The sequence below is a fragment of the Vicugna pacos genome, chromosome 35, assembly GCF_048564905.1.
Source record: "Vicugna pacos chromosome 35, VicPac4, whole genome shotgun sequence".
NCBI classification, from domain to species: Eukaryota; Metazoa; Chordata; class Mammalia; order Artiodactyla; family Camelidae; genus Vicugna; species Vicugna pacos.
In genome coordinates this window covers 31,164,453-31,187,398 of record NC_133021.1, presented here as the reverse complement: position 1 = coordinate 31,187,398, position 22,946 = coordinate 31,164,453, and the positions used below count along the sequence as shown (strand labels likewise).

The window sequence follows — 22,946 nt, the reverse complement described above, 5'->3', positions numbered from 1 at the left end:
TGAACGAGGGGCACACAAGGCCAGGTCTGGGTGCTGTGGAGTGAGTAGGCAGTCGCAATGGAAGTGAGATTGTGATGGAAATAATTACACTGTGAAGACAGGGAGAGGAATTCTTGCCCCCCCCCGCCATAGGCCATGGGGATAAAGCCATCTACCCATCGGCAGAGTTCTGAGCAGCCGACCTAAAGAATGCAGTGACGATGGACAGTGGGGTGGGCGGCGGGGATGCACCGAGAGCTGGGGGAGCAGTGGCAAAAAGCATCCAAACTGAACACGGGCTTGTGGGAGACGAGCATCACTGAGCCTTTCCTTTTGCTTTTCTGGAAAGCACAGGGGCTTGACAAAAGGCTGAGTCTGTCCAACTTGGAAAGGTTCTTGACCAAGATGAAAACGTGAGGGACACAGACAGGGTCACAAAAGAGAAGGACCACACCTCTGCAGCCCAGCAGAGCGGCTGGACTCTCTCTCTGGCAATCTGTACGATGATGCTTATAATCAGTGTCATTTTTTTTAATGTAAAAATATCATACTTGATATTTGGGGACACTACTGCACTCTCAGTGTTAATTTATTTGCTAAGCAAAACTACTATGTATAAAAGAGACAAACAACAAGGACCTACTGTAGATCACAGGGAACTATATGTAATATCTCATAATAACCTGTAACGAAAAAGAATATATATATGTATATATAGATGTATAACTGAATCACTATGCTGTATACCAGAAATTAACACAACATTATAAATCAACTCTACTTCAATTAAAAAAACCTGAAAATGAAGTAATAAATAAAACTAAATGCAAACGGCACTTAGGTGCCTAGTGCTTCCTATATATCCGTTCATTTAATCCTCGCAAGATCTCTATGAGGCACGCGCCACTATCTCATCTTTTAGATGAGGGAACAAAGCCTTAGAGGTTAATTGCTGGATATCATATACTACGTGAGAAAACCTTACGTGGATTTCCAGTTCACTTGATCCTGATTCTTTTATTACTTACCTCGCAAGGTTTTGAGGAGGTGGATGAAATCAGACAACTCACATTAACACTTGGCGTCTGGCACTTAGCAAATGCTCCATCACTGTTGGTTATTATTTGGAGCAATTGTTGACCGATACTTGATATGACTAGTTTCTGCTGAGTTGGCTGCATTGATCAAAGCCAATTAGATCATGGAGCAGGGGATCCCAATTTTTCCTACACTTAGGAGGCACTACCCGGAGCATTCGCTACCTGCCCACCTGACGTACTCTTCCCTGATGATTTCTGCCGTGTACAGAGGTCGTGAATTTCCACACACCGACAGGTCTGTTTAACCATCCTTTGTCCAACATCCATCTTGACTCATCAACACAAGAAAGAGTTAGGAGGTCCTGTTTCATGCCAGCATTTCCACCTTCTCTGGCTTTCGGGGGGAGGGTTGGGTTGGGGCAGTTGACACAGGCAACATTTGTCACTAACATGCCTGAATTCTTCACACCCGGAGACAGACGGGACCAAATGACGGAAACAATGTAGTTCTCCATTACTCACTTTGGAAATGCATGTGCAAACAAACAGATTTTTTTTGGCCTCATCTGGGAAACAAGAACATGGAGATTCATGTTGTCTTTGATTTTTATCAGTAATTTATCAGATTGAGAAAATTAGTAGGACGTATTGAGCAAGAGATGGGGAAAGATGTCACTGGCTGTTCTTTGTTCTTGCCTGTGCTGAGTAAATCATTTCATATCTTTCTGCCTAATTTTTCGTACCTGCAGAGCTGGCCTGCCTGAGGTCATGACTTGCAGGACTTCTCCTGAATACTTTGCAGGTACCATACAGTGGGCTCAAGAGAAACCTGGTGTAAGAGTAAGTGGAAGGCGGACTGTTAAACTTGGTGCTAGTTTTGTTTGAGGTCGTCAGTAAGCTCATTTAGAGACTTCTGCTTTCTAGTTCATGGGACCTTAAGGCAGTGGGCGGGAAACTTTAGGTACAGCCATTGAGTAACTTTTTTGTGGGGCCAGCTGGTGTCAAGAGCCATTCCTTCAAACTCACTTTAGAGGAAGTAGGACAGAAAAGAAAGAAAGCCTGAATGGTCTGTGGCACCTGCAGATTCCTAGTATTTCCAAATAAAAGGGTATATTCATATTCCAGCCAGTTCACATAACCCCAGTCCTGCTTCTAGAGGTCATCTCTGGGGTGTGTGTGAACTATCTCTGGAAACTTGCTTCTGCTGTGGCTGCAAGCAGTTTTTGTCCGAAAGGGACATCTCCAAGTGAAGGTGGAGGCATTGTTTGTGTACTGTGATCGAAATGCATTTATTCAGTGAAAGATCGTACAAATGCAAGGTTATGCCCGTTCCACTGTCTGATATGCAGGTGTATAATGAGGTAGGTTTAAAATTCCTTACCTGGCTCCAGGATTCAGGTCCTTGTGGAAACTGGCTGAGCGTTACATAGAGCCCTAGCTCCTAGCATACAAATTGGGAAGAAGACAAATGAAAAGAGGAAGAGAGAAAAAGAAAAAGAGAAATAATAAAGGTGGCACGGTGTGCTCTCCCAGGCCCCGTGCTGGTGCTTCGCTTCTCGAAGGTATGAAGTCTCGATCTGTGGTGTGATTTTGAGTACACGTCACCCACCCCATGGGGACTGGTTCCTTGTGGTCCGCAGTCCACTCTGTCATGGGGTCACCTAATCAGCAGTGCCAAAGGATGCCTCACAGATGTCATAAAGGAAGATACCTTCCCCGAGACTCTTACCATTTTCCTTGATTTTTTGGGATGGGGTTTGGAGTCGAACAAACTCTGTTGGAGGCCTAATCATTGGAAAAACCGATTGTAGCTGCGGAGGAGGAATTCAAAGCTACAGAAGCCACGGACTCAGAATGCGGAGATGCAGTCCCTGTGCTTTTGGCTGAGATTCTGGACTCGGGCTCTTTCGAGCCAAACGCTGCAAAACTTAGCGCCACATAGCTTGTTGTTTTGTTTTGTTTTGTTTTTTTGTTTGTGTTTTTCAAGGCACAAGAACAGTTGCAGATGGAGACACCTCTCCACTGCATTGGTTGGAAGATGCCAGAAAAAAGCAAGAAGTTAATAGTACTGGTCAGAGGGATTATGCTGTGCTGGCAACAGTCCTGGGACATTAATTAATGTCATGTATTAGCTGTCAGCAGGTCAACATGGCTGCTCTGTTTTCGACAACTCTGTAAAGTTAAACTGTGGATTCAGATCATGTCCCTAATGAAGGTCATTACTATACGTCTTTCCATTGGGGACACATGGGGCTCTAGGTTATATTGGTATGTAACCTGTTTCTCTAACTTTGGACAATTCTCAGTCCCCATCTTGGAGAGTCCCGGCTTTTGCTCTCTCCTTAAGCTGTTGACTTGATGGGACTTTATTAAAGTTCTCCAAAGCTCACGTCCTTTAGGTTCTGGTGCTCAACTCACTGCCTCCTACCTTGAAAGGCTGTCTTAAGGCTTGTTGGAATCATCTGTGCCAAGGCTGTTGGGAAATGCGCAGTTTCTTTTCATGAGAGCCACAGGAGTCGCTTGAAATCAGCTTCTAATGGAGAATGCAAAAAAATTTCATGATTTTTTTTTCCCCTGGGGAATTTCAAAGTCAAAGCACCCAAATCACTCTTAAACCTAAACCCACATCTGAAATTCCCTTCAAAATCCTTTTCACTGCCCGGTGCAGAGAATGGAGGTAATTTTAGATTTGGGGAAAATAAAGTCTACCTCATTAAATTTTACCACTGAAATTGCTATTGTTTCCTCCAGCGCTCCCGTTTATGGGGCTGACATCACCCCGAGATGAGAGAGACGCTTCTGTGGCACAGTTTCAAGAACCAAACGCCTCTCAGTTAGTCACAAAGTTAATAACAACACAAGAGCTGTGAAAGACGTACCCAGCTCGCTGGGACTGGAATTACCACAGAGCAACTTCTTGCTGTGCCCGGAGGGGAAAAGCTGAACAAACAGGCACTTGCAGGTGGATCAGGAATGGGTAGGGTGACAGCTGAGCACAGCTTCAGGGACACCCCGGACCCGACAGTGGCCAGTGGGTGGGATGGCAAATATTAACGGTTAGTCTTACCTCCTCGCAAATCCTTCCTCTCTACTCACCATTGGCTTGTCAGGAAGGCCCAGGACATTCATCACTGACAACCAGCTTTGGAAGGATCAGTTTCTTTTTCATTTTCTCCCTTATTTGCATCTGGGCTCATGGTGTTGAGCTGGAGGCTAAGCCCTAAAAAAGTTTGACTGACTTACTTTCAACCCACTGTCCTTTGCCGCCTCCACTTCTAGTCCCAAACCCTTTTCCTCCCCTCCGACGGTCAATGTGGAGTTTTCGTCCGTGTCCTGGGTCCGTTCTGCACATGTACATAAGATAACGTAAAATAAAGTCGAAGGCAATCTTCCTTTTACCGTTAAAAATTTCAAAAAGTCGTTTTCTTTAAACTCAGTATCTGGCTCCTTTCTGGAGCAGTTGCTCTAAAAATCTGAGATTATATTTTACGTTTTCGCAGCTGCATGGCTTCAATACAGGCTTCGAATCATTTACTGGTATTTCTGACTGGACTTTTTGTTTTAATAGGTGTGTAAATGCGCTATTGAGGATGCTTTGCCATTTGCCAGAGACTCAAGTTTGTAGCTTCGGTTAAAGAGACCTGCTTCGTTGCCCCCGCCTTTCTGATTTCTTGAAAGAGAAACGGTTTACCTGACAGTTGCTTTGGATTTCTGTACTAAGGCTTTGACTAAATTTATTTTCCTTGAGGTTGCTTGTGCTGAAAAGCTAAAATTCCAGCCCTCGTGACAAGACCTTTTCCCCCTTCCCCTCCCCTCCTGGCCGTGGCTTGTCTAGTGTTTTGAGTGACTCTGACTATTTCATTCCTATTTCTCCTCAAGCATCACTATTACGTTGCGTCAGATTTCTCTGACCAACCTTAAGCAACGACTCCAAAATCTGACTGATGTATCCAAATGGTGCGGGGGGAGATTTTTTTTAAATCTCTGTGCGAGGACCAAGGAACTTGAATTTTAAAATCTCATTAGATGGTCCTGTGATCAGCAGGTTTGGGGGTGACTGATGGAGCAGAGAGTAGGTGGGGTTGGGGTGGGGGGCCTTGGGAAATCTCCTCTCGGTACAGGGCAGGGTCTAATCAGTTATTCAGTTATGTTTACATTGAATGAACACTTGCTGAATACTGACTATGTGCAGGTGCGATGTCGGATGTTAGGATGCTGAGATGAATGAGGTCTAGTTCTACCTAAGAGGATCTCCTGGTCCAGTGAACAAGACAGACACACAGAGAGAGGCTTTCCCTTTAATGTGGTCATGTTAGGGCAGAGTTGTGCACGCTGTACAAGGGAGACATTTAGCTGAGCTCAAGGGTGAAGAGAAAGCTCCCTGAAGAATTTGCCTAATTTCAGCTCCCTCTGCCGAAAGGGCATCAGGCGTGGATCAGCAGGAGGGGCAAAGGGACAGGTGGAGCCGGCGCGGTACATGCAGGGGAGGATGGAGGGAAGGCTGGCCGGGCGGCCCCCCCGGGGCCGTCTGTGGTCCATGGTCGCCACATCAAATCAGGGCTTCTCAGGGTATTTCCCTTTGGAGAATGGTGCTCTCCCTAACCCCCTGCAGTCCTGGAGACCTGGAGCAATAGACGACTTCAGTGCTGGACAGGAAACCAAAAACATTTTGCTCTTGGCTTCTACTAACTGGCACGTTTCAAGGAACAAGTCACTTACCAGAAGTCTTCCAAATGTGTTACTGTTTCTTTGGGAACTCTAAGAGAGACTCGGATTTCATGAGAGAAAATAGAAATAATTTTATTAAAACCAAAAGATAACAAACCCCGTCAGTTTTCATGGGGCTCCACCATACAGAGGGAAGGAAGCCCAGGGCATCCTCTCTATATTTTTTAAACTTAGAAAAGTTGTAAATTATAACAACGATAGTGAAAACTGCATAGAAGTACATAAGTTAGCAATCAATGAATTGTATAATGTGAGCAGTCTTGTCACCACACCACAAGAGAAACGTGCTGCTTGCTTTAGAACCCCTTCCACATCCCCCATCACACACGCTTCCACATCATAAAAAGTAATCATTACTCCTGCATGGTAATCACTTCCATGCGTTATAGTCTTTATCACCCAAGTGGGTGTCCCAAATCACTAAAGTTTAACTTTGCCTGTTTAAAAAATGTTTTTAGCAGCCACTGTGGAAAACAGTATGGAGGTTCCTTAAAAAACCGAAAATAGACTTACCATGTGATCTGGCATTCCTACTCCTGGGCATATATCCAAAGGGAACTCTAATTTGAAAAGATACATGCCCCCCAATGTTCACAGCATTACTATTTACAGTAGTCAAGACATGGAAGCATCCTAAATATCCATCAGCAGAAGACATGTGTGTGTGTATATATATATATATATATATACACACACACACACACAATGGAATACTACTCAGCCATAGAAAAGAATGAAATCATGTCATTTGCAGAATCATGGATGGACCCAGAAATTACCACACTAAGGGAAGTTAAGTCAGACAAGGACAAGTATTATATGATATCACTTATATGTGGAATTAAAAAATAGTCAGATGAACTTATTGTAATACAGAGATAGACTCACAGACAAAACAAACTTATGGTTACCAAAGGGTAAGGGGGGTAGGGAGAAATTGGGAGTAAGGGATTCACTGATGCACATTACTATATATAAAATAGATAAACAACAGGGACCTACTGTGTAGCACAGGGAACTATATTCAATATCTTGTAATAAACTATAATGGAAAAGAATAGGAAAAAAGAATACAGGCATATACACATATGTATAACCGAATTACTTAGCTGTACATCTGAAACTAACACGATATTGTAAATCAACTATACTTCAATAAAAAAGAAAATAAAAACGAACTTTTTAAATATATGTCTTTTGAACTGCGGGGAGTTTTAAAAGCTCATCGAGTCAACTTCCACCTGAGCCCACGGAGAACAGAGAAACACTCATGAGCAGACTGACAGCCGGTGCTGATGTGGTTTGTGCATCAGATCAAGGTGAAGCGGGGAGTGTGGGATTATGGGAGGATCTGGGGTGGGGGCGGGTGTCTCCCAGCAGGCAGGAGGTGCTGCCCCACTGCTGTCACTGTCGTCTACCCTGCTGTCCCCTGCCTGCCGTCAACGGGCAATGGAAAGAGGAGAAGGGCGCTGGGAGCTCCCCACTCACCCCTGTGAGGACCGCTGCAGGAGACGCCCTGGCAGCCCACGGCGTCTGTGTGTCACACGGTGCCACCTTTGCTGTCTCAGACCTTGACCTAACACCCAAGGGGCCCTCGGCTGGAGGGGAGGGAGACTTGGAAAGTGCCAGCCCTCACACCCAAGCCGTTGCCCTTCCTGTTGAAGAAAAGATGTGAACACAGAGGGGAGGATGAGAGGAAATTAGGCAAAATACTAGAGAAAAAAAAAAAAAAGCCAGACAAGTTTTTGTGGTGGGGATGGCAGCTCTGAGAAAAGTTCCGGAAATGGAAGTGAGAACCGGATTTATTATAAAAGGGCATTTCAGACCACGGGCAGCCCTTCAGGCTGAACCTGCTGAGTTTGGATGTTCATTTTCTTTCCTTAAGAAAAAAAGTTTCTGGCTGTCGCTGAGCTACGTGGCTCAGAAGGGGAGCAGCTACAAACGCAAGAGGGAAAGGAAACACGCGGGTCCGCATACCAGGCCTGTGTTCTCTCTGTGTGGGCAGAAGGGTTTACGATCGGTCTTTTTTATTTTATACATCATTAAAATGCTTTGGCTTTTCCCCCAGGTCAGCATGCTTTTATAAAGTTAACGAGAAAGGGAAACACTAAAGAAAAATAAAATTCTGCTTTATTTGTAGCAAGGTGCTGCAGAAAGCTGGGACCTCGCTTTCTCTGGCAATGCCTCTGTGTGAGGCGTGGCTTCTCCAAGAAACTCAGTTTTAAAACCCCAGGAATGAGACCTTTCCAGCCTACAATCAAAAGTCTGAGAGGTCCCATGATTCTGAGAGCATATCCTTTCTGTGGCCTTGGGCCAGGCACTTTGCCGTTGGGAGCCTCAGTTTCCCCCTCCGTAAAATGGGATAATAGTCCTTAATTACTTCACGGGGCTGAGGTAGGGATTAATTAGTTGATGTTTGTAAATGGCTTGGAAGCCAGAAAACGCTACAGCAGGGCTAATAATTATTAATAATACATTTCAACCCAGTTAATAATTGCATTTGCTTGCTCACATTTCCCCAGTAGTTTCAGCTGGTGACTTTATTTCTCAGTTTCACTCAATGAAAAGAAACTGGCAGAAACAGCTCTGGTCTTCATCATGAAGATGGGCACTTATCTGCCGTGGGTGATGGAACGTCTTCCATAGGCTTTCTGTGGGAGATTCTGGAAAATACCAGATGCCGTGGAAAGGGCTGGGACAGTGAAGCAGGTTTGCAAATGAAGAAAACGCTAGTTTAAAAAAGCACAAGACGAGAATCAAGCAGACCTGGGAGGGAACCGCTTTCCAGAACTGATTCAATTCCTATGTTCTGGACTGAACCACAAAGCAGTTTATCTGTTGTCTGCCAGGGGTTGTTTTTTTCGCTTTGGTCCCTTTTTCTGGCCTCCGCCCTCTTCCTGTGCTGGGTCATTTCTGGGTGTGTTGGCGTGTGCAGTGTGTGTGTGTTTTTAAAGTCTCTCGTTTGATCCTGTCTACCTGCTCCTTCCCTTTATATTAACTCCAAGAAGAAGTTTTGCATCGTTGAACGCTGACCTTGCAAATTGAGATGAAAACCTCAGGGCAATGACGTCACCGTGAGGCCCCTGGTCCACGGCAGGGGTTCAGCAAATATCTGTGTCTTGGAGACTTCCCGGGCCCCTGCCACTGAACGTCTAGTAAGTGAGGTCATCACTGCCCAGGTGATGTCCAGCTTCTTCCAAAGCAGGTGTCCAGACCTCCCTTCGGCTGGGTGAGCGTTTGGCATGTTTTCCCCAAAGAGACGTCTGTTTGCTCTAAGGCAGCCACACGCTCCGTCACTGGTTCTCCCAAAGAACACCCCACACTGGCGACATAGCATCCCCTGGGAATTGGTTAGCAGTGCAGACTCTCAGGCCCCAGCCCCATCGTGGGCCCAGCGATCTGCATTCCACCAAGCCCCTCAGCTGACTGTTCTGGCTTCAAGTCTCAGAACCAGAGGTCGACGTCAGTCCCCTCTTGCTGGGTGACGGCTCCATGGGGGCCGGGTTGCTGTCTACAGACATGTGACTGAGCCAGGGATCACAGAAGCCACGCTGCACTCAGGGCCTTTACAACTGAGGTGCAGTTTTGCCTGGAAAATCGGAATGATTGCCTGGCGGTTGCTAGGGAAGTGAGAAGGAAACTCAGGCTGCTTTTCTAGCGTCGCCTTCCAGAATCCTACCCATGCTTCCAGACCCTATGACAGCCCACCTTACCCTGGCAGCCTGCCCGGCCTGGTCCAGGCCCTTCCCTCTGACTGTCTCGAGCCTCATCCACTCTCAGGGACGCTTCCACATACCCGGCCTCATGACTTCGCTGTAATTCAATGCTGGCAATGACTTCTTGGGTCAGTTGGACGGTCCACCACGAGAGATGCGGTGTCTTCACATTTTTGGCTTCTCACGGCGACTCTTCTGGTGCTGATTTATGCAGCCTGTGCTCAGCGGGGGGCTTGGTGCTGGGTTCCTCCAGACCTGTGAACCCGAGGTCGCTGTCATTTCCAGTCAGAGACATGCTGGCGATCAGGAAACATGGGTGAGAACTGAAGACAGGACCATCCCCACTTGAGGCAAATGTATTTGGGTGTCAAACATCAAGTTTTCGTCTGCTTGGCAGGAACTTTGTGAAAACCTGGCATAACTCTGCAGTCACCCAGCGAACTCTGAATTATAAACTTCTGTTGCTTTTTTTCACTGACGAGTAGCTGATTTACAACGTTGTGTTAGTTTCTGAGTGCAGCATACTGATTCAGTTCTACATCTGTATGTTCTTTTCCATGGTCCTTTTCGTTGTAGGTTATTAAAGTTGTGGAATAACCTGGGTTGTAGAGGAGGACCTTGCTTATCTAAATGTATTTTTTGAAGGGCCGTGCTGACTTCATGTGAGGCACTGGAATGATTCTGAAAATAGACGTAATCCTCACGGCGACTCTGAAGTGTAAGTATGAATATCCTCAGTTTGGTAGCGCATTTCGTCTGATTTACGCAGTGAGCAAGAAATCAGCAACGTTTTCCTGAACGCTCGCCACACGCTAAGGTTTTCTGCATCTCGCGTGCTGGCGCCCGGAAGCCCTCCGCTGAAGTTCCTTGACTTTGGGAAAGGCTGTGACTTAATTGTGAGAACCCTTGGTTTCCTTCAGCAGATTCTCAGGTCGATTGGAGTCATTCAAGCCTAAGGACCTGACACCGCCCTCCACAGAGGACAAACCACAGCCCCAGTGATGGGGCCGGTTTCATTTGCTCGACGTCTCCCGACGGCAGGGCTCCGGGTGCTGTGCGATCTCGAGCTGATAGACTGCGGATAACAGTAATTAGGGTCTTCAAAGGACTTGGCAAACACTCATTAGCAGCTCTCCAGGAGGAAGCAGGGAAGGAGAGGAGTAAATGACATGGGACCGTTCCATTCTGCAGAGATGGGAAATCAAGGCAGACAAATGAGATGCCCGTCTTACCACCAAGTTCTGAAGACTGAGTTTAAAGCGGAGGTGGCTTACTTTCCCATACATCTGGCAAGTCCCCAGAAAGACCCAGCTTTCCGTTGTCTGTCAGGATTTCTCACCCTCTGTACTTCTGATATTTAGGGCCAGATAATTTTTGGTGTGTGGGTGGGTGGTGGGTGGTCCTATGCATTGTAGGATGTTTAGAAGTGTCCCTGGCCCCTACCCACTCAATGCCAGCAGCATCTGCCACCCGCAGACATTGGCGGATGTCCCCCCTGGGGACGAGGGCAGAATCGCTCCAGCTGTGAACTGCGCCTTTATACTAAATATGTGAAATTAGCATCCTGTGTGACAAGACCTCTCACGGTCGTTATAATCTGCTGAGCATTGGCTCATGTTCCACAAACGACAGCATCACTTTTCTGGAGAGCTCACTTCCTCGGCGAGGCTCAACCACCCGCAAGGTAGATGGGAGAACGTTTTAAATAGAAAAGTCTTACAGAGTGGCCAGTGGCTGTGCTTTGTCTTAGGACTGAAACTCACACATCCTCCCTTCCTATTGGAAAGCAGCGCTATGATTTTAGAGACCGCCGTAGAGGTGAGAGATGTCAGGAATCTTTGTCCTTTGAGCATCACTCCACTGCCCCAGCACTGGGGCTTGTCGGGAGCTAGGTATTCCAAGAAGGCTGAGCCACCCGGAGGCCCCTGAGCATCTTGCTTCCTCCTTGAATAGGACCTGTGTTGGAAATTCATGTCGTGGTACCCGAGGTTCAGAAAGAAGCTACCTGGGCTTGTCTGGGCCTCACCTGCGATGGAGCCAGACCACACCAAGAGGTGAAAGGCAGGAGGGTATGGCTGTGACCACAAATGGGCTGGAAGGACTGATTAGCTTACAGACGGGAGGGTTAACTCAGAGGCACCGTGCTCGCAGTTGCTGGCGAACCCTGTGGCGAATGTGTCAAATGAGTAACTTTGTACTTAGCACCAAGTGGCATTTTCCTGATGGGCGTCTGTCTGTGGGGGCAGGGTGGCTTTGAGAAGCAGGGGGGCTTTCCGACGAGGTCAGGAAGGACAAGAATCTTCCCCAGGAGGGGGGCCCAGGGGGGCTGTTTCTACCCAGGTGTTTTTCCCGGATCCTCTTACTCTGCTGTCAGGTCGAGACTAAAACCACCCAGAAGGCCCCATTACTCAGTTCAAGGTGAGTTCCCGTCAAGAATGGTTTCTGTGGTGTGCAGGAGGGTCCCGGGCACGTCTGCATCTTGACCTCTCAGCTTGGGTTTGTCCTCTTCTTGGACTTTGCAGAAAGGAAAGGCAGCTTCGCTCTTGTCACCTCTTTTCCTCTCCTGGAGGGAAGATGTCAGAGGGCCCTTCTGTGGAACCAGAAACTACATTCTCCTGGGGCACAACTGGGCTCAGAGTCGGGCTGGGGGTGCAGTCGGAGGGACTAGATTTCTCAGCATCAAAAGATTCCTGGGACTAAAAGTGATGGCTCGTCTGACTTTTCAAAGTGCCTGGCGAGAGTATCACACATTTCCAGGTGGCGGCATATTTAACTTCACCAGTGAAAATAAGACAGGAATCACACTATGAAAAGAAACAGGATCATGAAGATGTAACGGACACGCAATAAACCGTTCAGGTTGTGCAGTTTGATAGACTTTGCCGTATTTGCACACCCACAAAACCATCCATGAGAATAGTACATGTATTCTGCCCCCAGACTTTCCTCATGTCCCTTTACAGTCCTCCCTCTTCCCGCCCCCATCCTCAGGCAACCAGTGATCTGATTTCCGTTGCTATAGATTAGTTTGCAATTTCTGGAATTCTGTCAATGGAATCATACAGCATTGTACCCTTTTGTCTCACTCTTTTCACTCAGCCTAATGATTCTGGGATTCATCACTGTGGACAGCATCGAGAGTCCACTTTTTTGGGTTGCTGAGTGGCGTTCCCTTGCATGAATACACTGCTGTTTTTTATGCATTCACTTGCTGATGGCCATTTGAGTTGTTTCCAGTTGGGGGCTATTATAAATCAAGGTGTAATGAACGTACAAGTCTTTGTGTGGCTGTCTATGCTTTCCCTTGGGTAAATATTTTTTTATTTGGGTAAACACCTAGGAGTGGAACAGATACATCAAAAGATAGGTGTCTGTTTAACTTTGTAAGAAAGTGCCAAACTGTTTTCCATGGTGACCGTAGCAGCTTGCAGTCAGGGACCGCATCTTAACCTTTCTTGCAAGGGAGCAGGTAGCTCTGGTGACTATATGCAAGGCAGTAAAAAATGCTTGCTGACTTGGAGTGCAGGAACCTTCTCGGCGTCTGTCTGGAAGTTCCGGGGTAAGGACTGTCTGTAGCAGCCAGATCGCTAGCCAGCCTTCCTGCTCGTTTCTCCTTTACGAGGGAATGCATTTCGTGGTACCTATGTCTGCAAGAAGAAATGGTCACAATCATTAACAAATACCCCTAACGCTCCTCTAGAGAGAACCATTCCTCCTAAAGAGGCAGATCTGGAAAAAAAAATAATAATTTGACAATCATTCCCTTATTCGAGACTTGGAAGTTGACATGATTGGAGTATTCAGGCCTTGGTTGGTAGGTTGGTTAAACACCCTGAATTTCATATAGAGCATTAGAACTCTGACACAAGAAAAAAAACATAGGTGAATCACAATTAAAATAGGAGCAAATTTCCCCAAGTGACACAAGAAAGATCCCTTCACGTTCCCAAGAGAGCAGGTAAGTGTAACACCTTGACTGGTCTTCGTATGGGATCCATCTGGCCAGAAAAGTAAATGTGATGCTGCTGGTTGTGAGGCCTGGATTTCTAGCTGTGTCTCATTAAAATGCAGCATCTCAGAAGGCTGAATGAGGGCACCAGGCCTGGGTCTGAATGCATGACAGAGATTCACCCCTCACGCGTCAGCATTCATAGTAGAGATTCCAGGTGACACACGGGCCCAGCAAGGCCAGCTTGGACGGGTGGGCGAGGCTGGAGCCAGGCCCGGGCCTCACAGGCAGGGATGGAAGAGGCGCTTCCGCTTTCTTTTTTCTGCATAAAGAGGAGGTGAAGGGTTCAGGTCTCTCTGTGTTTTTCAAGGAAAGAAGAAATAGAATTCTTCTGCCAACCCTGAACCAACACTTTGGCTCAGCTCTTGATTCTGAGGGGCACAGGAACCAGATTTTAGATAAAGAAGAGACGTTTCTGTTACCTTGCAGGGCAGGAAATGGGTTTTGGTCCTGGGATTCCTCCTCTGAGTGTGTGGGCGTCACCATTTCCTGTTTCTTTTTTTCTTTCTCTCTTTCTTTTTTTTTTTTCTTTAAGCTTTTACCTTTAGAAAATAGACCTAATGCCCTGAATTTTTGTATTTGGTAAATTATAATATAGACTTCCAAGTTCAGCTTCATTTTCTGGATCTCGGAAAGACCATTTAGAATCCGCTCCTTGTTTAGTGTGTCAAGCGTACGATGCAACACGCTTTTTCCTCGCAGATGAACACCGTCAGGTTGTTCAGCTCAGAGAACAGTTTTACCCGGCTGCTACAGTAAACACACACTGGCAGCTGTGGTTTGTCACGAATTCCACAAAGAGAGATAAGTGATAGAGATCAAACCATGTTATTATTATTATTATTTAATAGCATCTCCATTTTTTGTTCTAAACAAGAAACACTGCATCATTGCCTTGAAAAGTGCCCTTTTTGAAGGCACTATTTTGTTTTTCTTTCTTTCTTTTATTCTTTCTTTCTTTCTCCCCCCCTTTCTTTCTTTCTCTACCTCTCTCTCTCTCTCTTTCAGAGTTATACTTTTCTCACCTAGTCTTCAATGCGAGAACGTGTCGGAGTCATCCAGTACTATGAGTTCCCTCAGTGTGCGCAGGGCTGGTTGAAACACGGATTGCTGGGCTCCATGCCAATAATTTCTGATTTAGTAGATTGGGGTGGGGCCCAATAATGTGCATTTGCAACAGGTTCTCAGATGCTGCTGCTGCTGGCGCAGGGACCATCCTCTGAGAACCACTAGTCTAAATGTAATGATGGTCACAATGGGGGGCCAGGGCTCTAGGTTGTAAAGTCCTAGGATATGAAATTTGAACACGATGATTTCTTGGGGATCTCTGAATCTAGGGGTCAGCAGGTAAATTTTTAGAGTAAAGAGCCAGGTGGTAAATATTATAGGTTTTTTGGGCCATATGTCCTCTGTCTCAGCTGCTCGAGTCTGGTGTTACAGCAGGAAAGCAGCTAAAGACGTAAGTGGACAAATGAACATGGTGGTGTTCCAATAAAACTTTATTTACACAGACAGGCAGCAAGCCAGATTTGGCCCGTGTAGTTTGCCACCCCTGGTCTGGTCTTGAGCTTTCGCTTTACCGGCAAGGAGACTGCAGTCCGGAGAGGCTTGCTGACTGACGGTGACAACCACACACGTGGTCAAAAGCTTGACCACTAGCCAGCTAGTTGACTTGAGGTGAGATGCTTTACCGTGCCAGCTATAAAAAAAAAGGAAGATGTGCTAGTGGCATATATTAGTTTGCAAATCTCGGGGGTGGCATCCCATCAGTTTTGCCATATTCTGTTTCCTGGCAGCGGATACCAGCCTCGCCCTCGCTCAGAGACGGGGGTCACACAGGGACGTGCTGACACTGGGGTCGCTGGGTCCCTCCTACTGGCTGCCTTCCGAAGAAATCCAGACACCTGGTCTCTAAGTCTCCTCTGGTCTTAAAATTCTGAAATGTTACTCCTTTTTCAGGTTCTTTCCAGCCCTGTGCTGTCTTACTTTTCTCTGTATTTGTCTTTTTGGGCTATTTTGCTTAAGTTTAGAGAACTTCATTTATTCACAATATTTCGAGAGCTCATGGAAAGTAGCCTATTTTGGGTAGTTCTGAAGACTTGGCAATGATGGGGATTTGTGGATCAATTTGGATATAAATTTGAATGAACTTTGACATTTCAAAGTCTCCCCATAAGTAGGAGTATGGGTTGGATCCACTATTTTTAAGAGAAGGCCTTATACGCATGAATACAACGTATCCGTTAATGACATAGGTACTTATTAAAGCAGGTCCCTTTAACTCTTAGTTGGCCATACCTGCTTAATCTTACAGTCATCCCAGTATGTTTTTTAAAGTTAAAAATCTTCATTTCTCTAAAAATTCTATAACACAGTCTTTCTACTAATTTGGATTGAACTTTATAGCATGTTAGATTTGCATGATTTGACTGCAGTTTTTTTTTTTAAATGAGAACCACAGAAGCAAATATCCTTGGTTTTGCTCTTGATTTATCCTTGGCAGAAGAAATCTGTGGTCAGTAAATGGGTTTGGTTTGGGATTTAATTCCTAAAGCCGTATTTGTAGTCTCTGTATGCGCAAAAACTTTCAATCAATTTCTTCAATTATCTGGGAAATGCTGTTTTATTTTCTTTTCCACATAATTGAAAATCTAATTTTGCTCATTAATTTAGAGCCATGGTTCTCAAGCAGGGGTGATTTTGTGGCCTCTTCGATGGTGTCTGGAGACATTTTTGGTTGCTGCAACTGGGATGGGGAGGGGCATTGTGACCGGCATCCAGGTGGTGGAAGCCAGGGATCCAGAGGATGGTTCTCAACAGCAAAAAATTATCCAGCCCAAAGCATCAATGATGCTGAGGCTAAGAAACCATGGTTTAGAGATGTGTACCCGAAGTCTATTTTCAGCTGACAGACACTACAAAAATGGGGCTCAACTGCCAAATCAGTTGGGCTGGTAATGTCTTTACAGCAATGATTCAGAGCCTTAAAAATATTCACTTGTGTATTGTTACCCTCTAGGATAAGATCTAGGAGGTGAAGGTTTTCAAATGTTGATCATGGAGTTTTTTTTTCTGTTTTTTTTTTTTGAACACCAAGTAGTCCCTAAATTAGAACCTTCATTGGGAAGGCTGGCTTTGAGCAAATACAATGAATGAGATACACCCCTGTGTAAGAGGATCTTGGGAACCAAAATTTTCCAGGACGATAGGAAAACTTATTGCATTCCCATCCTGTCTACCCCCCACACTGTTGCCATCAAATATACTATAGAGAAATGATTATGAGAATAAAGCATTGCTGAAATTTCAAAAAACAAATGGAAAAAGTAGATAAGTCATTTTCAGGTCACTCAAGGATAAGCACTCTTAACATTTGGTGTCTTTACTGTAAGTATTTTTCCCACGTGTGGCAGAGTGTGTTCCAAAGATGGCCACATTGATATACATCCCATCCTACTGGCCGTTTTTGCAAGGTTGCGCTGATACTCTTCCAGCGGGAAGTCTTTGCTCCCTCCTCTTGGATCTGGGCAGACCTGGGACTGTGGTGAGAGTGATGTGTGTGACTTGCAAGGCTAGGTTGGAGACTGTAATGCAGCTGCTTTTCAGCTTTCTCTCTCAGGATGCTTGTCCTTCAGCCCAGTGGCCATGCTGTGAGGAAGCCCAAATGAACCTTTATAGAAAAACCAAATGAAAGAGGAGAGGTTTAGAGAGAAAACAAGACTTCCAGCCAACAGCCAGCATCAACCACCAGACAGGTGACAAGAAACCTTCAGGTGATTCTGGCCCCGCCTTCAACTGCCCAGTGGAGGAGAGAGGTGCTGTTTCCACTGAGTCCTGACTGAAGAAGCAAAATAAATGTGTCCTTGTGCTCAGCTACTATGTTTTAGAAATGTTTGTTACACAGCACTGGGCACCTGGAACACAATGTACAACTACTTTAATATTTTTATACAACTGGAATCACATAGCTTTTATTCATGTCAAGATATATCATAAAGATTTTTACGTGATGTTAAATTTCTTTCAAGTTTTGATTTTTTAAATCATAGTATCACTTTTTTTTCCATTTATATCAGCTCATATTGCCAAATATGACAAGTGCTCATGAAGTAACGTTGGGCATAATCCAGAGTTTTAGTGCAATAGGTAATGACAGCATTTTTCTCCTAATTTGCTTCAAGGACCCCTTTCAACATTTGGAGAGTTGTGTGGGCATTGTAGGGTGGGCAGCCTTGCTCCAGCAGTTGATTGACTTCTTGCTTTATTTTAAAGGTGGCCAAACTCTCATGGTTCTATGAGCAGCAATGCCTTATTCCTGGATTTGCAAGTCAGCCCTAATGTTTCATTTGGAGCTGGTGTTTTGATATTCTCTTTCTCTCTCTTTCTCTTGTGGTCACTTAAGGGAAAATTCATATTGAGCCGGAAGGTGAAAAATCCCATGGACTCATGAAACTCATGGCAAGAGATAGTGGCTATGTCAGTGGTAGGCAAATGTGAATTTTCAAGCAGATCTGAAAGAGAGAAATTACTTCACCTGCTTTGAGACCTTCTATTTCTTTCTTAATAAGGCCGTTGACTTTCAAGTCAGTGAGGTGTGGTCTGTTATCACTCAGCAAAGCCAATGCCAGCAACACCTGTTTTTGCAAATACTGCACCCTTCCGGGAGGGGCTGTGCTCTGTGTCTACGACACACTCATATGATTGTTACTCGTATTCAGTGATGCTTTGAAGAGTTACAGAGACACAATTATGGGGCAGACACAGTTTTACTGAGAATCTATTGCCAGGCATTGCTACACTCTGTGGATAAAAACGAATCATACATATTTTCTGTTCACAGAGTTCAAGCTTTCCAGAGGGTCACATGCCTCTTTTTTTTGCATGTTTCCCACAATCTGACAATTTCATGATCTCCATAGATCAGTTCCAATATTTCCAATTTCCTTCGGGAGACTGTGGTTTTTCATATGTCCTGTGTCTTGGTAGAAAAGCAATCCAGTCGTAAATTGATTCTGGATTTCAGACAATTCAAGTGGTAGTTATTAATGTTTACCTTCAGGATGGTAGCATCCCATCTAATGGGCCACTTAAGAGGATGATGGAATTGGGAAAAATAAGGAAATCTAGAATGTAGTTCTACCTTCATCATTTCCTAACATTTTGGGCAAGTTACTTTGGCCTCTGATTCCTCATCTCTATAATGAGGCTGTTTAAATAAACATTTCTAGTTCAAGATTTTATGTTTCTAGGTCTGATACCTAAAAAAAACCAACCCCACAGTACTGGACTGAATAGTATTGAAATAGTATGTGAACAGAGAAGATGCAATGCCTCCTATGAGAAACATCACCCTGCTACCAAGAATGCCTCTAGTCATTTGGTATGAAACCTTTTTGTCCCACAGAAGAACACTTTTCTTCTGGGCCTGACACCACGTTCACTGGAAATTTGAATTGTGTGGAAGTTGGCACTGTGCTTGGCAGGGAAGAGATTTACTGCTGACCATGGAAGATAAAGCTATTAATCAGGGAGAGATGTAATGTGGCTCTTAAGTAGGTTGCACTGTACCAGTGAAGAAGTGTGTGATTGCCAACAATGATACTAAATTATTCTTAGTTTAAAGTTGTTGAGATGGAAAATAATTTATTGCTGTTCCACTGCAGATGCCACCCATTGAAGTAATCAGTGATGACTTCAGTGTCAGTACTCAGCATTCCCCCCCCAAGTTTCCCATGTCTATTTGTTGATCTGTCATGGTTGGCTTAGGAACACAATCACTAAATATCCTTTGTGGAAATATCTGGGGTACGGTCTATAGGATGGGGCTCCAAATAAGGCAGTTTGGGAGAAGTGATTCCTCTTTGCTTTGATAACTCTTGCTGGATTGTCTAGTACAGCATCGCTCAGATTATTATTTTAATGCACAGTTGGCTTGCCTCTCTCGTGTGCTGGGTTCCAGGCTTCTCTGGCTAGAAATAGCTGCTTACCCATTTTTGTCTTTTCAGTGGAACTGAGTACATGGTAAGTACTCAGCCGTATATATTGGTCAAATGAATTCACAAACGTCTCTATTATAATTGTGCACTTTTAACTATCTGTTGAATAACAATGTATAACTTTAACAAATGCTTATTAAATATCTGCTGTATTCATGACACTGCAAAGAATCTACATAAGCTGCAGTTAACAATCGTGTGTGTGGAATTTCATCTGCAGTCAATGTCACAGAATCATCGACAGTTGTGAAGTAAATAAAAATCATGATTATGGTCGAAGGCACTTGCAGGTTAAATGTGTGTGATGCAACTTTCTTGCAGTGGTTTCTCCCAGAGCCATCTTGCTTTTGTTGAAAGCAGGGAGTGTCCATGATTTGTGTTTTGCTCCTTTCCCTGGTCTATGTGGAGCATCAAGTGATGAAGAAGGTCTGTGGTTCTTTAGGGCACTGGCTTTTTCCTGATTTCAAAATAGGAGATTGGGTGGGACTTAGGGCGGGGGGAGAAATCTGTTACTTTTCAGGTATTTAAGAGATGTATCTACCTTTTCTTCTATTTTAATTGCTCCTCTAAAGTATTATAGGTTTTGGAAACAGTTTTGGAGTTAACATCTTTGGCATTTAAAAGTATATTTAAATGATATGACAGTCCATCAAGAAAGTAGCAGACAGAATAAGGCTGATTCTAGAATATTTAAGTTGTCCACTAGTCAACTGTTTGTTACTGTCTCCATAACTTCACAAAATGGAAAGGCATATTTATAAACATGCTTATAGGAAAGGATGCTACAGGAATCAGAAAACTGTGTTAGTACAGGGCTTTTTCCTATGATGGTTGATTTTATTTGTTGACTTGGCTGGGCCATGTGGTGCCCAGACCCTTGGTCACACATTATTTTGGGTGTTTCCGTGAGTATGTTTTGGTCAAGGCTGACATTTAAATCAGTGGATTTGAGTAAGGCAGACTGCCCTCCGGAATGTGGGTGGGTCTCATCCAATCCGTTGAGGACCAAAAAGATTGATCTCCTCAGAAAAGAGAGGTTTCTTCAGCAGTCTTGGACTTCATTTGCAATATCAGTTCTTCCCGGTTCTGTAGCAGATAGCCTTCGACCTTGAACTGGAACGTTCACTTCTGTGGGTCTTAGACTCCTGGCCCACTCGGAAGATCTGGACTTGGCAGCCTCCATAACAGTGCAAGCCAAGTCCTTATTTTTATATATATTTAATTTATATATAGTTATGCAATAAATATTTATATCTACTTTATATCCCTACCTATCTGTCTGTCTGTCTGTCTGTCTGTCTATCTATCTATCTATCATCTCCTATTGGTTCTGTCTCTCTGGAGAACCCTAACTAATACGTTACCTTACCTTTTCTGTCTTCAACACTCAAGGGACTGTTTCCATGAGTTTCTAACACCTCTCATGTGGACAACAGAAAGTCAGCAGGAATGCAGGGAGTGACAGAAGGATTAAGGCGATTCTGTCTACAAGGTGGATTAGAGGTCAAGGGTAGGGTAAAAGGGGACCCGGAAACATCGAGGCAAGGAATGTGTCTTACAAAGAACAGACAGCATCAACCAAATTTGATTTCATTCAACCATTTCCCCCTCTTGTTATTTGGTTGAGTTAAAAAAAATCTCCTACCAAGAGCACCTTCACCATATGAGACGTGAAGACATTCTCCTCCCTTCGACGTTGGAAGTAGTTCCGGCGCCCATCCTCAGCACTTGCAAGACAAAGATTAGCTGTCTGCTGGGTCCTGGCGGTCGCCCCCGCTCCAGCGCCCTGAAGCATAGTGCTTAGTGGGGGCTCAATAAATATGCAGGAAATAAATGAATGAACAAAAATAGGTTTTGACCTTACCAAGCCATCTTCCAGTTTAAAGATGTTCTGAAGGAAATCCTACAACATCTATCTTATGGTTACATCAAAAGCCCTTTGCAAATATGGTAGTGTTGTCCATTTACTCAAGATGGGTGACATTTGGAGAGCTTCAGATAAACCGCTGGCTGCCTCTAGTTGACTCTTTTTGAATTAACTGAAGGAAGGATGATAGGGATGAGTAAAGATTTTGAATGATTATTTTTAAGAACTTATGATAAAGGGTTATTTTTCTGACCTCAGAAGCATCATTACATCAGTGTTCCTATTGAGTTTCAGGATCATTCCGGTCCTGGGTCCTACCACTGATGGGGGATAGAGGAGAGGGATGGAAGAAGAAGCTGATACAAAAGAGTTGCCAGGTCTTGGCTTAGCTACCTTCTCTTCTCCTAGAGTCATTAACTACATCAGACTTTTCATTATTGTTTATTAATTGTGTTGTCATCTACTGTAGCATCATGAATATACATATATATATAGAGAGAGAGACAGACAGAGAGAGAGATGGGGGCTGACAAGGAGGGAGAAAGAGGAGAAGCAGAGGAAGCTTTGGTCATAGAGGAAGTGCACTCTCACCAATTTGACATTTCTCATGCCCCTGAGGAGGAGTTTGCCAAATATGTTGAGATGGAGTCATATTTAATAGTAATAATTTCCACCTGCTGTCGTGTCATCTCAGAATCTGCATACAGGTGGTGGTTTTATTTTATTTTTATTTTTTTTTCCACCCAAGAATCTTCAGGCACCCGAGAGACATTAATTAGGCTCTGGACCTCTTTGAAGTCGATCCTGTACCGTATACACACGATGAAATGCAGAAGGGGAGAGGTCAATTAAGTAAGACCAAGACCACACAGAAATTCCATGGAAGAGCCAGGAAGGTGATGGCTTCCAGGTCGGGGGCAAAACCAAGGGGACAGGGAGGAGAGAGGCCGGTTTGCCGGGCGCTTTAAACTCATCGGGAATTTCCATCCTCCATTCACTGAAAAGTCAGCAACTCTCTTCCTCCTCTCCCTTCAGCACCCAACACAAAGGAAACCTAAAAATCTACAAAGTCATTACTAGCGCTCACAGGGTGTGCTGCCCCACAGCCTACGGAGCTGAAGAATTGCCTGGGAACGGCTGTCACGGGTCTGCCCGGCTTCCAGTTCTCGCCCTGAGTCTGTGTTCCTGTTTAGAACTGATATTTCCTTCTCTCTTCCAGTTACCGTCTCACAATTAAATCCAGATCGGAGACTAGAACATTCACCGAAATTACTCAAGGCTAGAGTTGCACCTTCCTCCCACTTAAATTGTATAGAGATTAGTCACTCTGAGAAGGTAAAAACTGTAGGTCTCTGGGTGAGGAGAAGAAGAAATGGAGAGTTTAGAAGTAAGGAACTTCAGTGTTAACCACTATATATAAAAGCAGATAAAAAAATAAATTTCTTCTGTGGAGCACAGGGAACTATATTCAATATCTTGTAATAAAAAAGAATATGAAAATGAATATATGTATGTATGCATAACTGGGACATTATGCTGTGCATAGAAATTGACACACTGTAACTGACTATGCTTCAATTAAATTTTTTTCCTTAAAGATAAGTAAGTACT

General features: G+C 44.5%; 1 protein-coding gene and 2 long non-coding RNA genes across 6 annotated transcripts in view; 1 reads left to right on the top strand and 2 right to left on the bottom strand.

Annotated features, from left to right (window-relative positions):
* Positions 1–22,946, bottom strand: part of KIN (Kin17 DNA and RNA binding protein) — a 398,804-nt gene that overhangs the window by 331,678 nt on the left and 44,180 nt on the right. The gene's annotated exons all lie outside the window — the stretch shown is intronic.
* The window catches only part of LOC140691379 (uncharacterized), a 74,617-nt gene that overhangs the window by 14,718 nt on the left and 36,953 nt on the right, over positions 1–22,946 (top strand). The gene's annotated exons all lie outside the window — the stretch shown is intronic.
* Positions 12,753–21,699, bottom strand: LOC140691569 (uncharacterized). Of its 3 annotated transcripts, none has more exons than XR_012067306.1 (4): positions 21,589–21,699; positions 21,333–21,507; positions 21,114–21,254; positions 12,753–13,110 (listed from the first exon to the last, which is right to left on the bottom strand). It is a non-coding gene; the product is annotated as an uncharacterized lncRNA (long non-coding RNA). The 3 variants fall into 3 exon arrangements; XR_012067305.1 differs by lacking the exon at positions 12,753–13,110 and adding an exon at positions 16,854–17,142; XR_012067307.1 differs by lacking the exon at positions 21,114–21,254.